The following is a 15118-nucleotide window of genomic DNA, read 5'->3' on the forward strand; positions in this document are numbered from 1 at the left end:
CCACCACAAGGTGGCTGGCAGAGGAGGGTAGTTGTGGCCAATCAGGCCAGTAGGGGAGGGCAGTTAGACATTGATCAGGCTAGCAGGGGGGTGGTTAGGGGGTGATCAGGCTGGCAGGCAGATGAGCAGTTGGGAGCCAGCAGTCCAGGATTGTGACAGGGATATCCCCCGAGGGGTCCCAGATTGGAGAGGGTACAGGCTGGGCTGAGGGACACCCCCTCTAGTATACGAGTTTCATGCACTTGGCCTCTAGTAATAAATATAATGCTATAATATGAGTTGGGGTAGGCGTCAGAAGAAAAAATGTATGACACCATTTTTAATTCTACTTTCAGAAAAGCAAGAGCAAATATCATGCACAGGATAAAAAATAATAATAATAATACTAGCCACTCAGATATTAGAATGGATAATATAAAACTTTGTATTTATTGAAGACATGATTGTCTACACAGAAAAATAATTCTAGTGAACATAGAAAAAAAGTTCTAGAATTAGCAAGTCAGTTTAACAAAGTTATAGGATATTAATTATATAAAAATAAATTATGAGTATGCCTATTGTATTTAAATGTTAAACTTATTGCCACTTATAATGGCATAAAAATATAAAGTACTTAGCTCAGCCAGTGTGGCTCACTGGTTGAGCATTGACCTTTGAACCAGGAGGTCACAGTTTGACTCCCAGTCAGGGCACATAACTGAGTTGCAGGCTCGATTCCCAGTAGGGGGTGTGCAGGAGGCAGCTGATCAATGATTGTCTCTCATTGTTTCTATCTCTCTTTCCCTCTCCATTCCTCTCTGAAATTAATAAAATATATATATATATTTTAAAATTACGAAGTATCTACTTAGAAATGCATTTAATGTAATTTGTGCAGCCCTTGTTTACTGAAAAATGCAAATTGACACTCATGTAAACACTGAGGAATTAATGAAAACCAAAATAACAGATATGTAAGATATACCCTATGTCAATCAATGGGGAAATCTCAATCTTAAGATACTATTTCTTCCCATATTGACCTACAGATTCAGTTGAATCTTCATCAAATTACTAGAAATTGACAAAAAAAAAAAAAAAAAAAAAAAAAGAGCCAATAGCCATATGAAAGATGGTCAACCTCACTGGCAATTAGGAAAGTGCAAATCAAAACTACAATGAGATAGCACCTACCACCTGTTTGAGTGGCCATTATCAACAAGACAAGCATTAACAAGTATTGGAGAGGTTGTGGGAAAAGGGGAATGTAGGCTGGTACCACCACTATGGAAAGCAGTCTAGCAATTCCTCAAAAAATTAAGAATAGAGTTACCATATGACCCAGCATTTCCTCTCTTGGGTAAATACCCAAACAAACTCAAAATCATCTATCTACAAAGATATATGCACCCCTATGTTCACTGCAGTTTTATTCAGAGTAGCCAAGACATGAAAACAGCCAAAGTGTCCTGCGAATGTGCCATTTGTAATAACATGGATGGACCTTGAGAACATTATGCTAAGTGAAGTAAGTCAATCAGGAAAAGCTAAGAACCATATAGGATTTCACTCAGATGTGGGATTTAAAACGGAAACTTGTGAACACAATCAGCAGTGTGGGGTTGTCAGATGGAAGGGGGTGAGTAGTGAAGGGGGCACTAATATATGGAGATTTGACTTTGAGTGGTGGGCATTTGGTACAATATTCAGATTTTCTAACAGTGAAGCCTATATGTTCATGTTGACCAATGTTATCCCAATAAGTTTCATTTAAAAAGAGAAATTGACAAGCTAGTTCTAAATTTTATATTTAAATGCAGCAAATCTAAATCATCAAACTAACTTTAAGAAGAAAATTACAGCCAACACTGGTTTGGCTCAGTGGTAGAGAGTCGGTCTGCGGACTGAAAGGTCCCAGGTTCGATTCCTGCCAGGGGCATGTACGTTGGTTGAGAGCACATCCCCAGTAGGGGGTGTGCAAGAGGCAGCTGGTCGATGTTTCTCTATCATTGACGTTTCTAGCTCTCTATCTCTCTCCCTTCCTCTGTGTAAAAAATCAATAAAATAAAAAAAAGATACATTTAAAAAGAAGAAGAAAATTACAAACATGGGAGACTTGCACTACCTGATTTCAAGACTTGTTACAAAACTAAAATAATGGAGATAGTATTTTACTAGGATCAAGGCACATACTGTACATAGCTGAATGGAACAGAATGTAATACAAAAAATAAACCAATTAAACGACTAATTATCTTTAAACAGTAGTGCAAAAATAATTTAGTGGCTAAAGTGTGGTATTTTCTAGAGATTATGTTGGAATAATTGGCAACCCACATGCAAAAAAATGATTTATAATCATAACCATGTACCATGTAAAAATAACTTGGAATGGTTATAGGGTTCAATATTATATCTATACTATAACATTTTTAAAAGAAAACAAAAAATAATTGAGTGAAGTGCTTTATCAATTACATGAATATGGTATATTATTACATATATTTGTCAGAAATAAACAAATTCTTCAAAATTGGTGAATTTTGTTTTATATAAATTATAAATCAATAAAGCTTACCATAACTATATTTTGCAATTAGTTATTTTTTAAAATATATTTTATTGATTTTTTACAGAGAGGAAGGGAGAGAAATAGAGAGCTAGAAACGTCGATGAGAGAGAAACATCAACCAGATGCCTCTTGCACACCCCCTACCGGGGATGTGCCCGCAACCACTGTACATGCCCTTGACTGGAATTGAACTTGGGACCTTTTAGTCCACAGACCGATGCTCTACCAGTGAGCCAAACTGGCTTTGGCTATATTTGGCAATTAGTTCTTAAACTCATGTGTTAAAATATCTGTTACAACTTGACAGACCTCATATCTCTTTTTTAATAAGTACTAAGGTTATTCAGGTTATTCCTTGTTCAGACAAACTCCTTAGCATCAGATAAATTACAAAAATAGATTCTTTCTTCCTCCTCTTAACAACCTACTCACCTCCAACTCAAAGGAAACATTTTGGAAATAATCACACTTTATAAATATAATAATAATAACAATAATCATTTTAAGTATATATATAAAAACCAATACTAATGGTCAGGGTTATTCCTAGATTAAGATTTTAGTAATCCTAAAATACCATCTTACCAATATTCATAGCATTTTGAATATGTTATTGTGGGCATACCTTACCTTTATTATCATAAAGCTCAGTAAATATTCTCCACATTAAATTTAATAGTGTTTTAATATATATACTGGTTTTTGTCAGGAAATATTGATCATATATATTTATATCTTATGGACTAAAATCTTATACCAATATGGACTAAAATCTTATACCATGTGGACTAACATTTTATATCATATGGACCAAAATCTTCATTAATTAAACTAATATTTATTGAGTGCTTTCTCTTGCTAGGTGCTGATATAGACAAAATATCACTTATAACAATCTCAATAACAAAATAACAAAAGTTGAAAGATCAAATGTACTTTAAAAAAATAAGTTATATTTATTCCCACAGGCAATCCTATTCTGGGGGACTCATGCTACACTGGGCATTCCATTTCAAACCAGGACAGCTCATGCAGCATGACATCTATTAGAAAATGAGCTCCACTGAGGAAGGATCATAGTTTTCTGTGAAGTTTTAGTTTTTGTGGTGTCTCAGATACAACTACTCTGTGGGAATTGTCTCACTTCTAACTTGCAGAAACAGAAAAGAAAGAAGCAGAGGAAAGAAACAGAAAAATGCAGGAAGGCATACACCAGCAATCACAGGGTCTTACCTTTGCTTCTGAAATAGAAAACCAAAGTTTTACTTAGTTCTGAAATGGAATCAGGAGTTGCCTCATTAAGGCACCTATTCTACTGAAATAATGTAAGAATTCCACTTTATTTTCAGAGTGAACAGTGAGAGAAAACTGAACTGAATCTTCGGGGATATGGTGGGAATATGTTTAGAAGAAACCAGATAAAAAGTGAAAACCTTCTTTTTCATAGTCTAACTGACTTAAACAAAGCTTACACAAAGAATATGGTTAAGATTGTTTATGAGCCCCAAATTCCAGGTTCATCACCATATGATTAATGTCTCCCTGATTTATAGACACAACTATTTATTTCCATTACAGCTTTTGTGGGGGATAGAATTCTTATGTTTAAGAATATGGACAAAGCAGATGAGAGCAGATATAAAGTTAGCTATAGACATCGGTTTAGGATTTTCAAAGGCATTTCCTCATATGACCTTTTCTAAAAAACCAAAAGTAGAATAACTAGTAATCTTCTCTCACAAATCCAGAGGTGGAGTATGGGTAATATAACCAATTAAATAAAGAAAGTAATGAGTTTTCCAAATCTATAACAAACTCTAATTATACAAGGTTAACTGATGAAATCTTCAAGACATATAATTTCTCAACACATGTGGAATACATAACAAAAGTTACATCTTGTTTGCTAGTGGATTAGTTTCCCAATGCCAAATATTCAGGAGTGTCCATCTAGTTAGCATAATGTTGCTAATATGGGCAAAAGTGTAAAAGGTGACCATTGACATAGGAGAATGAAATTTACTTATTTGTATAACTAGAGGCCCGGTGCATGAATTCATGCATCAGTGGGGTCTCTTGGCCTGCCCTATGGGGATTAGGCTGAAACTGGCCCGGTGCATGGATTCGTGCACTGGTGGGGTCTCTCAGCCTGGCCTTTGCCCTCTGGCAATCCGAGACCCCTTGGGGAATGTCAGAGAACTGATTTTGGCCTGATCCCTAGAGGCCAGGCTGAGGGACCCCACCAGTACACAAATCCATGCACCAGGCCAGTTTTAGCCTGATCCCCGCAGGGCAGACCAAGGGACCCTTCTGATGCATGAATCCATGCACCAGGCCTCTAGTATGCATATAAGATTTTTGGTTAATATCTTCCTGCAGTACCTCCTTTCCCCATCCCCCTTTCCATGTTGCCATGACTATAGTTCCACTCCTTCCTCCAACATCTGCCCCCTGGTGGTCAGTGCACATCATAGCTACCTGTTGGCCAGTCACTTAGACTTTAATATATATATAATATGTCTTAAGAATTTATCCTAGGAAAAGCCTGAATTCCCACACCTTAGATTCAAGTCTCCCAGAATATAATTTTTTGTGCTTTCTTTTAATAGACAAAATGTCTTTCTGTATTTTTAACAATATTTTCACCTACTTGCCTGAAAGTACTGTAGATTTTCATTTTTTCATATCTTAGTAAAATAGTAATAAAGTTTGCATTACAAATTCTTATTTCTAAGACAATGTGAACTTATGTGATTTTACCAAGAGGCACACCTACACTAGGTATTCCATTTTAAACCAGAACAAGGTTCCACAGAGACCTAACGATCCTAAACCCACATCTTGCATTATGTCACTTTTTTTTTTTTTTGCCATATAATCCCAAAGTCAAGATCTTGTCCTCTGTTCACTCTCCCACAATTAATTCAACCAGTACTCAGTGAGCACTATTAGGACATGCAGCTTGCTACCACTGGACATAAAAGTGTAGGAGTACCTCTTACAGGTTAATGTCCCAATATCCCAGAAGAATTCCATCCCAAAAGCTAGTCCATAATAACAAAATCACATGCAATGTAAATGAATATATGATTTTTTAAGTTGGGCAGATCTTGCTACTGGAAGGAAATGCTACTGAACTGTCGTATGCCAGCACAATCTGCTTCGCACGTGGAGACCAGCAGCAAACAGTTCATAGTCGATTCTGACACACACTCAGCATTTTCAGTAGCACTCTTCCAGACAAGATTCTTCTCTCCTTCTCCTCCTCTCCCTCATCCCCCTTCTCTTTCTTCACTGCCTTTCAGCTCTTTGTTCCACAGAATGAGTATAATATGGTGAATGCAGTTTCCTAAAGTTTTCAAAGTTATAGATCTACAGAGATTCTGTTGGTGGCATACCCTGTGTTTGTCTCACACTCCTACATGAGAAAAACTATGCCAGCCTACCATGGATTAAATGCTATTTCCAATCTAATTGACAATGGCCATTGAAAAGAGAAATTCACAGGGTAAAAGAGTGGCTTCTGATGTTATTCTTTAAAGCATGAAAATTTTTAATTTTGATTAAATCAACCCTACTTATTTTCTTTTATCACTGGTACTTTTGATGTTAAATTTTAGAAATGATTGCATAATCCAAGATAATAGAGATCTATCTACTCTTAAATTCCTCCTAAGAATTTTTATAATTTCAATATAGTAAAAGAACTGCACTTTTGTTAATATGCTAAAATACACCGAATTATACACTTGGAACTGGATAACTATATGTACATTATCTCTAAAGCTATTTAAAAATGGGCTTCCAAGTAGTCAGATTCAAAAAGACATCTGTTACAATGAATTAAATAGGCAAATAAGTGGTATAATCAATAACTGCTCCAGAAATAAAGAAAGAGGTCTACCTCCAGACAGAGCACATGAAAACAGCTTCACATCAAAGCTGGGGCACAGATTGTGGCTTGAAAGACATTGTAATAAGATAGCAATCATGGTACTAAGACTTGTACAATACTTTATTCTGCATGTACTTTGTTATGGATGTATCTGACAGTAAGAGTTTTAAACATATTTAGAAAGAAACACTATCAAATATTGTTTTCAAGTTGTGCTATCATTTAATTAAGTTTAAAGTACTGGAAGATAAAAATATGAGGACTTCAACAAAGTATATATGTATCACTAAATTCAGTGACCTGGTGCACGGATTCATGCACATTGAAAGGAAGTTAATTAGGAGGTGGGCAGCAGGGTGGGACCTGGTGAGATGGGCCAGACATGCCCTGGAGACAACATCTCGTTGTCCCTCTCCAGCATCTGCAGAGTGAGTGCAGCCCCTCTGGCAGGTGGGGTTCCTCGGCCTGGCCTATGGGAATTGGGCTGAAACCCACTCTTTGACATCCTCTGAGGCGTCCCAGAGTGTTAGAGGGCACTCTGCAAAGTTGTTGTCATACAGAGTGTAGAAAGCAAACACAAGTGTGCAGTAAACCCGTTTTGGGGCCAACAGTGTCCCAGGAACAACATAACCCACGACAGAAGGTGGAATTGCGTGGCCCCACGAGGAATCTGGCTCCCTCCTCTCTGGTTTTGGGGTGTGTCACCTGAGAACCACCGCTGCCAAGTCACTGCAGCTTGGCAGCTCCTGCATTGAGCCTCTGACTCTGGTGGTCAGTGTATGTCCTAGCAACAACCAGTGGGATGGTTGAACACTTAGCATATTATCCTTTTTCATATAGAGATAGTCCTTATTACAAAACTAGCTATTCTTTAAGGGATATAGTGAATGAAGTGCCTAAATGACTTTTTTATAAAACATTTTACCCTATAATATAACATCAGGTATGGAATACAAAGAAAGTGCTATTAAGTAGAGAAAAGAAAAAAAAAAGAAAAAGAAAAAAAAAAAAAGAAGAAGAAAAAAAAAACAAAAAAAACCTGGCAGCATTTAAATTTCATTATCAGTCTCTTACATCCCTCGAATAACATCAAAAAGTACATTGTGCTAAAGCACATGTGTCAAACACAAGGCCCGCGGGCCAAATCCAGCCCGCCAGGCCTTGCAATGTGGTCCGCACCGCGCTGTCATCACTGCACTCCGCTGTCAGTTTATGACATTGTCAGTTTATGACTGTTCAGTAAACCATTCGGCCCGCGATTTAGGCTGGATTTTAGATTTTGGCCCCTTCTCTGATTGAGTTCGACACCCCTATACTAAAGGATAGTGTAGCATTCCAATCTGAGTGCCCTTAAAAGCTATAAGTTTTAAGGTGATTCACTAGCAGTGTGCTGTACTGTCTGCCTGGATCATGGGTTTCACTGGTCCCTAAGAAACAGAGGTCAGGGGATGCGGGATGCCCACTGCAGAGAATGGAGGATGCAGCCATTACTTTAGTTTACAGTGGCTGTGTATCCTAATTCTGTCACAGTAAAAAGTGGAAAATATTATCTTTTAAGAACTGACTTCTTTTCTTAATATCTAAGTTACAAATACCATGAAAATTACCACCGTGTGTAATTTTCTTATATAAAAAACACAAAATTTATATTTTTAAATCTTACTGAAACTTCAAAAATGTTAAATTAGAATCTCTTTTGTGAAAAGAGAAATGAAATATGATTCTTTAAAAAATGTAAACTTTAAACTTTTGCGGGCATTTCTGTGCTGAAATATATTTGGATCAACCTAGAAATGGAGGGGCATAGGTCAATAGGACATCTTAGCCAAGAGCTTTATGAAAATCATCCTATTAGTTATAGACCTGGGAGTAAAACAGCAGAATCAGAAACATTATTAGCACCTACTTAATAAAAAATGCGAAAAGGAACATGATAAATGTGTCTTTTAAAAAAAGACAGATAATCTTGCCAAAATCTCTCATTCTTGCCTTTAGAGTGCCACCAATAAAGGTGACTGTATCTCAGTGCATATCTTACAGATTCTCAGAGTAATCTATCTAAATGGGGGCTGCCTCAGAGCCCAGGAAATAAATGGCACCATTAATTTGCTCTGAAGTAATGTTTCCATCTCACTAATGCACCGCCCCCTGTGACAGCGTCCCCCTGGACACTCAGCTTTGCAGTGTTCTCTCCTTGATAGAAGTGGCTTTCGATATTTGGATACTTCCCATATTAAAAATAAAATGCATTTGCCTGTTGGATTATAAAAGCATACTTTTAAAGATAAAAATGCAGGGAAAATTAGTTCCATAGAACTTGTTTTCTGCTTTTCAGAGAAGAGAGTTTACGCTGGCCTGTGCCATCATCGGCCATTTGCAAATTGTCCTCTTGAGTGAAGCGAGTGATAGGATTCATTAGCAACCTCGGTGAACTCTCCACTTCGCTGAAGATGGCTGTCTCCAGTTTGGATTGGATGGGTTCTATGGGCCTTTAGTCCCTCTTCTCCGCCTGGCAACATGCCATTCGAGTGTTTTCTCATTATCAATAACTATGCTAAAAGCCATGAGCAAGGTAGAGCTAGCTGTAAGTGCTCTCTCCAAATACCTATTAAGAAAAAAAGAGATGAGCACACAATTTATTTCCTGTTGAAAAATGTGATGGAAACTGGAGGAATTGTTCTTACAGCATGGCATGAATCTATGAAGAAATTTGTCTACATAATTTTTATACAACATCCAAGAAAAGAAGGAAGTCTAACAATTGCTATTAAAATGGTGGATATGGCAACTTTCTCCTTTATTATATAAATATTGAACACTCTTTGAAGCTTGGTTTGCCAGATACAAAATTTTAATACTACTTTCCCATAGATTTTTACAAAGTACATGTGAAATACCATGCCCTAAGCAAGTATCAGATACATAGCAGTTACTTGTTAATATAAATCAACATATAAATTGTGGAAATACAATTGAGTGTGTGTCTTTACATACACACAAATATAGATAGAAATTATGTTTTTAAATATATTTTTACTTATTTCAGAGAGGATGTGAGAGAAATAGAGAAACATCAATGATGAGAGAGAATCATTGATTGGCTGCCTTCTGCACACTCCTACTGAAGATCTAGCTGACAACCGGGGCGCATGCCCTTGACAGAAATCAAACTCAGGACCCTTCAGTCTGCAGGCTGATGCTCTATCCATTGAGCCAAACCGGCTAGGGCTAGAGATTATTATTTAAGCCAGGAACCCAACATAGACGGTGCATGATTTATTCCAGAGAGCTTCTCCGAGGAGCAAAGCAGTCCTCCTTCTGTAGGAGAGGTCAGCATGCAATGTTTGAACGTCCTTTTGTGAAGTGCCTGCATGAGGATGAAGTGCTTTCAATTACAGGTGGCTGTTAAAATCCATCCCAGAAAGCCAGGAAACAACATACATATAGGCTTTTGCTAAAGTGTGTTTAAATCATTGACCTTTCCTCTCTGGTTCATAACACCTTGTCAAGATGCAACAGACCATTTCTAATAAAAAAGAAAACAAAATAGGATTCTATTCTGGGAACAGAGCTCTGCCTGCCTGGGATGCTGAGGACCGGAGAACGAACAGAGTGATATTAAAGTTAGAAACCAGAACATGCTGATTTTACACATATTATTATGCTTTGGGAGGTGAGCGAAGACAAGAAGACATATGCTACAACAAATTGGCATCCAATTATATGTTTATCAACTAACGAGATGCATAAACAGTTTGCAGCCTCAGTATTTTGCATTGTGTCTCTATGCATGGGTTTAAATTATATCTGAACTTCCGACTTTGCCATTTCAAAAGCTGGTGATTGGTAATTTTTCTTTCTATGTTCCACAGCTCATGCTGCCATAAACTTCCAATTCCCTGATAGTTAGCTGTCAATGAATAATTCATTTAACCAAGGTCTCCACTGTGTAAATTTTGTATTAGGTTATTTGGCAGGGGATACTCTCTACAGTTCTCCCCATCAGGGCTCTGGGGGGTCTCAGAATGTCTCTGTAGATTAAACAAAAATGGAAAGATGGGAAAAAATACTACCCTGGCTATACATCCAGAGAGTAACATATCAGGTCTCAAGTTTCACCTATGAATTAGGGAAAGAGAGAAAGGTATAACAGTTTTTTTTTTTGTTTGTTTTGTAAATATATTTATTTATTGAATTCAGATGGAAGAAGAAGGAGAGAGAGATAGAAGCATCAATGATGAGAGAGAATCATTGATTGGCTGCATTCTGCATGCCTTCCACTGGGAATCGAGCCCGCAACCCAGACATGTGCCCATGACTGGAATCAAACCCAGGAACCCTCAGTCCACAGGCTGATACTCCACCCACTGAACCAAGCCGGCCAGGGCAATAGTTTTAATATCAGAGTAGGACATAATTCTGCAGGTTCTAGTGTTAAAGAACTTCAACACAAAGTGGTAGGGATTACAATTGGAAAATTTTTAAATCACCTCATGTTCTCCTCAGAACAGCTCAAAGAAACAACTAAATTGGATTCATGTTTCAATTCATCTTCAGAATAAATGTTCACTATTGAGCTTCAGAAAAACATTCTTAATGATTTTTAAGAATATTATTTCAAATCTCTAGTAATATGTTCTGAAATATCACACTTGACATAGGGAAGGCAATCGATGATAAATGCTGTCTGTTTGTGAGAGCTCTTTGAAAGTGGACAGTCCACAATAACTGTGGGGAAAAAAAGTACATATAATCTTGGTCAAACAAGGAAGTAATAGAAGTAAATTCAAGAGGATATTTAGAGAGAGAGGAAAAAAACCAACAAAAAACACCTGTCTTTTAGAAAACGTGCTCCATTCTAAATATCTGAATAACTTACACTGAAAGGAAAAAAAAATGAGCATTTCCATAGAATCAAGGCAAAGCTAATTTTCACATAGGTTCTTTCTTTCTCTCTCTCTCATTAATTCTGTCTCTCCATATCTATCTGTCATCCCATATATTATCTAAACAATCTTACCTCATATAAAAGAAAAAATTGATTTTAATATAGGTTTTACTTGTTCATTTTTACCAAAGAAACCTAATCAATAACAGCGAGCTCAGAGCAAGCCCGCTCTTACAGATCCTTCAGTACCACAGTGCACATATAGAAGGTATTCTTGCTTCCTTCATTGGGTACATATCCGAGTTAAGAAAGATTCCGATCATGAAGCAAGTCACACCTTCAAAAACCTTGATTCTAGTCGCTTTTCCTTTCATCAGCTCAAAGTAAAGACTAATTCAAATTAGCATAAATCAGATATACTTATTCTTTAATGAATTCATAAATAATAGGTCAAAATTAGAGTTTTTGTATTCATTTGTAGTATTTCTACAATGCAAGAAAATAATTTTTTAAAGAAAATAAAACACTGGAATGTCCCATTTTAGGGATCAGGAGCACAGGCAATATTTCTGACAGTCTAAAAATATATATTATTATGCCATACCAGATACTCATTTCTTCATCTAACAGCCCGAAATCAATCTCCTACTATATATTCTAGGCACTGATGTGGAATTATTTCACAGAAAACAATTACGGTAAGATTATGTTATATGAAGAATGATTTATACAAATACTGTCTGTACAACCGTAACATCAATTTACTTGAGAACATTTCTAGATCAATTTTATTATGTAAGTATTTATAAAACACATTTCATCATTCACAGATCATTTCCAAGGCACATGAATAAAAAGAGTTGGTTGAATGTATGCTTACATCGATTGCATCTACTATTAAACTCCAAAAGCATTATAAACTTAACAGTTTTCACACATATTAGATTAAATCAAAATATTGTTCTCACCACAAATGGAACTCACGAAAAGTTTTTAAAATACAGCCAACTTCATCTTTCTCAATTATAAAATAAAAATGTAAAAATACTTCCCCCTAATTTTCAGTTTACATTTCTGTTAATATTTTTCAAATTTTAATTAAGTCGCCTACACCTTACATTCTCCTACTGGAGCCACCGAGTTTTCATTCAAAGTTCTTGCCATTCTTTTTCGTATCTGACTACTCTCGTGCTGTTCACCTATGGCTTACTTAAAACCTGTTTTTGTTTTCAAACATATTTTGGCTTTTAGGGGGACTTTGAAGTTTCCAGTTCAGCAGCATAAATATTTTCAAGAGACATCAGAGCGGTTCAGGGTAATCAAGCGTCTCTGCTGCTTATGCTTCTGTGAGAACTTGGAGCTGGCCTCCACATTTCTGAAAGCAGTAAGGGGGTTGGAGGGGAGCATGAACAAGAAAGTGTTCAACAACAAAGAAAAGAAAAAATGCAGCCACTTCAGAGCGAAGACTCCAGAAGTCAATTTTCAGCCTGATCCCTTCTGTGACTTTAAAATCTACTCATAGGAAATAATCTCACAGTTTAAAAGGGTGAAGAATATACTTTTCAAAATTTCTGTCAAGATTGCCTCACCCCAAAACATCATCAGCTGGTAAAAGACCTAGCCATCCTTAAAACTGTCAGTGATCGTTCATAAACATAGCATATGGTTAATGTTTCTTTTAATTCTGTCCAAATCAGCACAATCAAATCAATTTCCTCTAAGTGAAATGTTGGATGTACTTGAAACAACAATTTGTTGGTATTTTATATATACAAAATGCAAATGCCTTTAAGCTGCAATAAAGTGATAATGAAAGCACTATAATGTGGTGGAATGAGCTGGAGCATTTTTTAGAATGCTGAATTCGGTTTGAGGAGAGAGATTGGCAGGGTGAGTACTGTGTTACGCAGCCTCTGAGATACCCCACCAGGCCCCCTTCCTGGTAATGATGCCCATCTATTATATAATCTTCTCTCATTGAATGTAAGCTAAACTTTGTGACTTGCTTAAAACCAACAAGATGTGGCAGAAGTGATGAAATGTCACTTCCAATTTAGCTTTTAAAAAGACTCTGGCTTCCATCCTGATCTCTCCCTTTCTCTCCCTCTCCCTCCCTCTCTGACTGCTCCCTCTGGGGAAACCAACCAGGTGTCATGTCATGAGAAAGCCCTTGTAGCAAACCTGCACAGCAAGCAACTGACAGAAGGCGCTGGACCACAGCAGCAAGAAACTGAAAATCACATGAGTGAATGTGGAAGGAATTCTCCCCTAGCCTTCTGATGAGAGTGCAGCCGCTTTCAACAGCTTTGCTGCAATTTCATTACAGACCTTAAATCTGAAGCTCTCGTTTCCTAATTAAATAAATAACAAGATAATAAACACTGGCCATTGGAAGCCATAACTTCTGGCATAATTTGTTCTGAAGCCATAGATAACTAATACAACATCCTATATCCTTACACCTGGTACCCTATACATCTTACTCTAGCCTCAATAAAGTATAGCCTCCATTAACTTTTAAAGCACAATCTCGAGTAGTTCAAAATCCTGAACTTAAATCAGATAATGCTTTCTCCCAAATAAAATGTAGTGAGCATCTATTTTATCTGTGTGCAAGCTTGGCAGTTATGAAGTGAAAGAATAAGGTGCCTCGCCCTTATGATTATAGCTAATGAAGTTGCAATAGAATGGAAATAGGTAAAATAACAGGAAAATAAAAATTTTAAGTATCTATAGCATATAAATAAAGATAAATCATTTTAATATTCAATAAACAGACCTACTTTCACTCTACCATTCCATTTTCCATCAAATCTTTGACTCTCATTGATTCCAATACTTGTTGAATATAATTAAAGCATCACATTTTAGGAAGTTTCATGAAGGTTTCTCTCTCACTGGAAGTATATTGTATATATATCATATATCATAACATAAAGTATCATGATTGCTCATTCATTAAATTGTTCAGGGTTTAAAGAAGGTGATAAAGCTTTTGAATCAGAATTCTCTGTTTTCATCCTTGTTCTATCACTAACTGCTCTTAAGACCTTAGAAAGTAAATTAAACATGGACCCATGTGTTTTTCCCCTATAAATTCAAGATATTAATGCCCACTGAGTTCAGAGGATTATTCTGGAGACAAAATAAGATGAGTCAAATAAAGAGCAAAGAATCTAGTAGTGAGTGTGTAATACAATCAGAACTAAATAAACTTTAGCTGACACATGGGGATACAAAGATGACTGAGACTACCAACACCAAGGTACACATAGTTTTTAAGAGACTTCCAAATGAATCACGGCATGATAAAGTATGGTTACAACCACTTACATAATTGGAAACTGACTCATAGTAAAAATTCAACTTAAATGTTTATAGATTGACAATTTTGTGCAAATCTGTGTGCCAATAAACTAAGATGTGTGCAAGGGAGACACAGCCTTTGACCCATAGGAGAGCAATAGGAAAGGATAGAATATGTATACATTATTGTCAACTAGGCAGAGAAGGATAACTACAATTTAAAAAGTACAGGCTACAGTGAAAATGAGGGCATAAGATTAAATCTGATGGAAGCTTTGGAAACTTCTTGAAGGATCTGTGATTTCAAATGGATTATTAAAACAAAACATGACTGAGGATTACACTTGCCTGTAGGAAGAAAAGAGACATGTAATATGACCAAAGTCCTGAGGATGAGAGTACATAAAAACAATTGTAACAAGCTTAGAATACAGAAAGAGGAGGGGGGGGGAGGAGAGAAGAAGAAGGAGAGGAA

At 36.6% G+C, this 15118-nt stretch overlaps 1 protein-coding gene across 5 annotated transcripts in view; it reads right to left on the minus strand.

Annotated features, from left to right (window-relative positions):
* Nucleotides 1–15118, minus strand: part of DPP10 (dipeptidyl peptidase like 10) — a 613760-nt gene that overhangs the window by 507867 nt on the left and 90775 nt on the right. The gene's annotated exons all lie outside the window — the stretch shown is intronic.

This window comes from Pipistrellus hanaki (genome assembly GCF_964339955.1).
Source record: "Pipistrellus hanaki genome assembly, chromosome: 8".
NCBI lineage: Eukaryota > Metazoa > Chordata > Mammalia > Chiroptera > Vespertilionidae > Pipistrellus > Pipistrellus hanaki.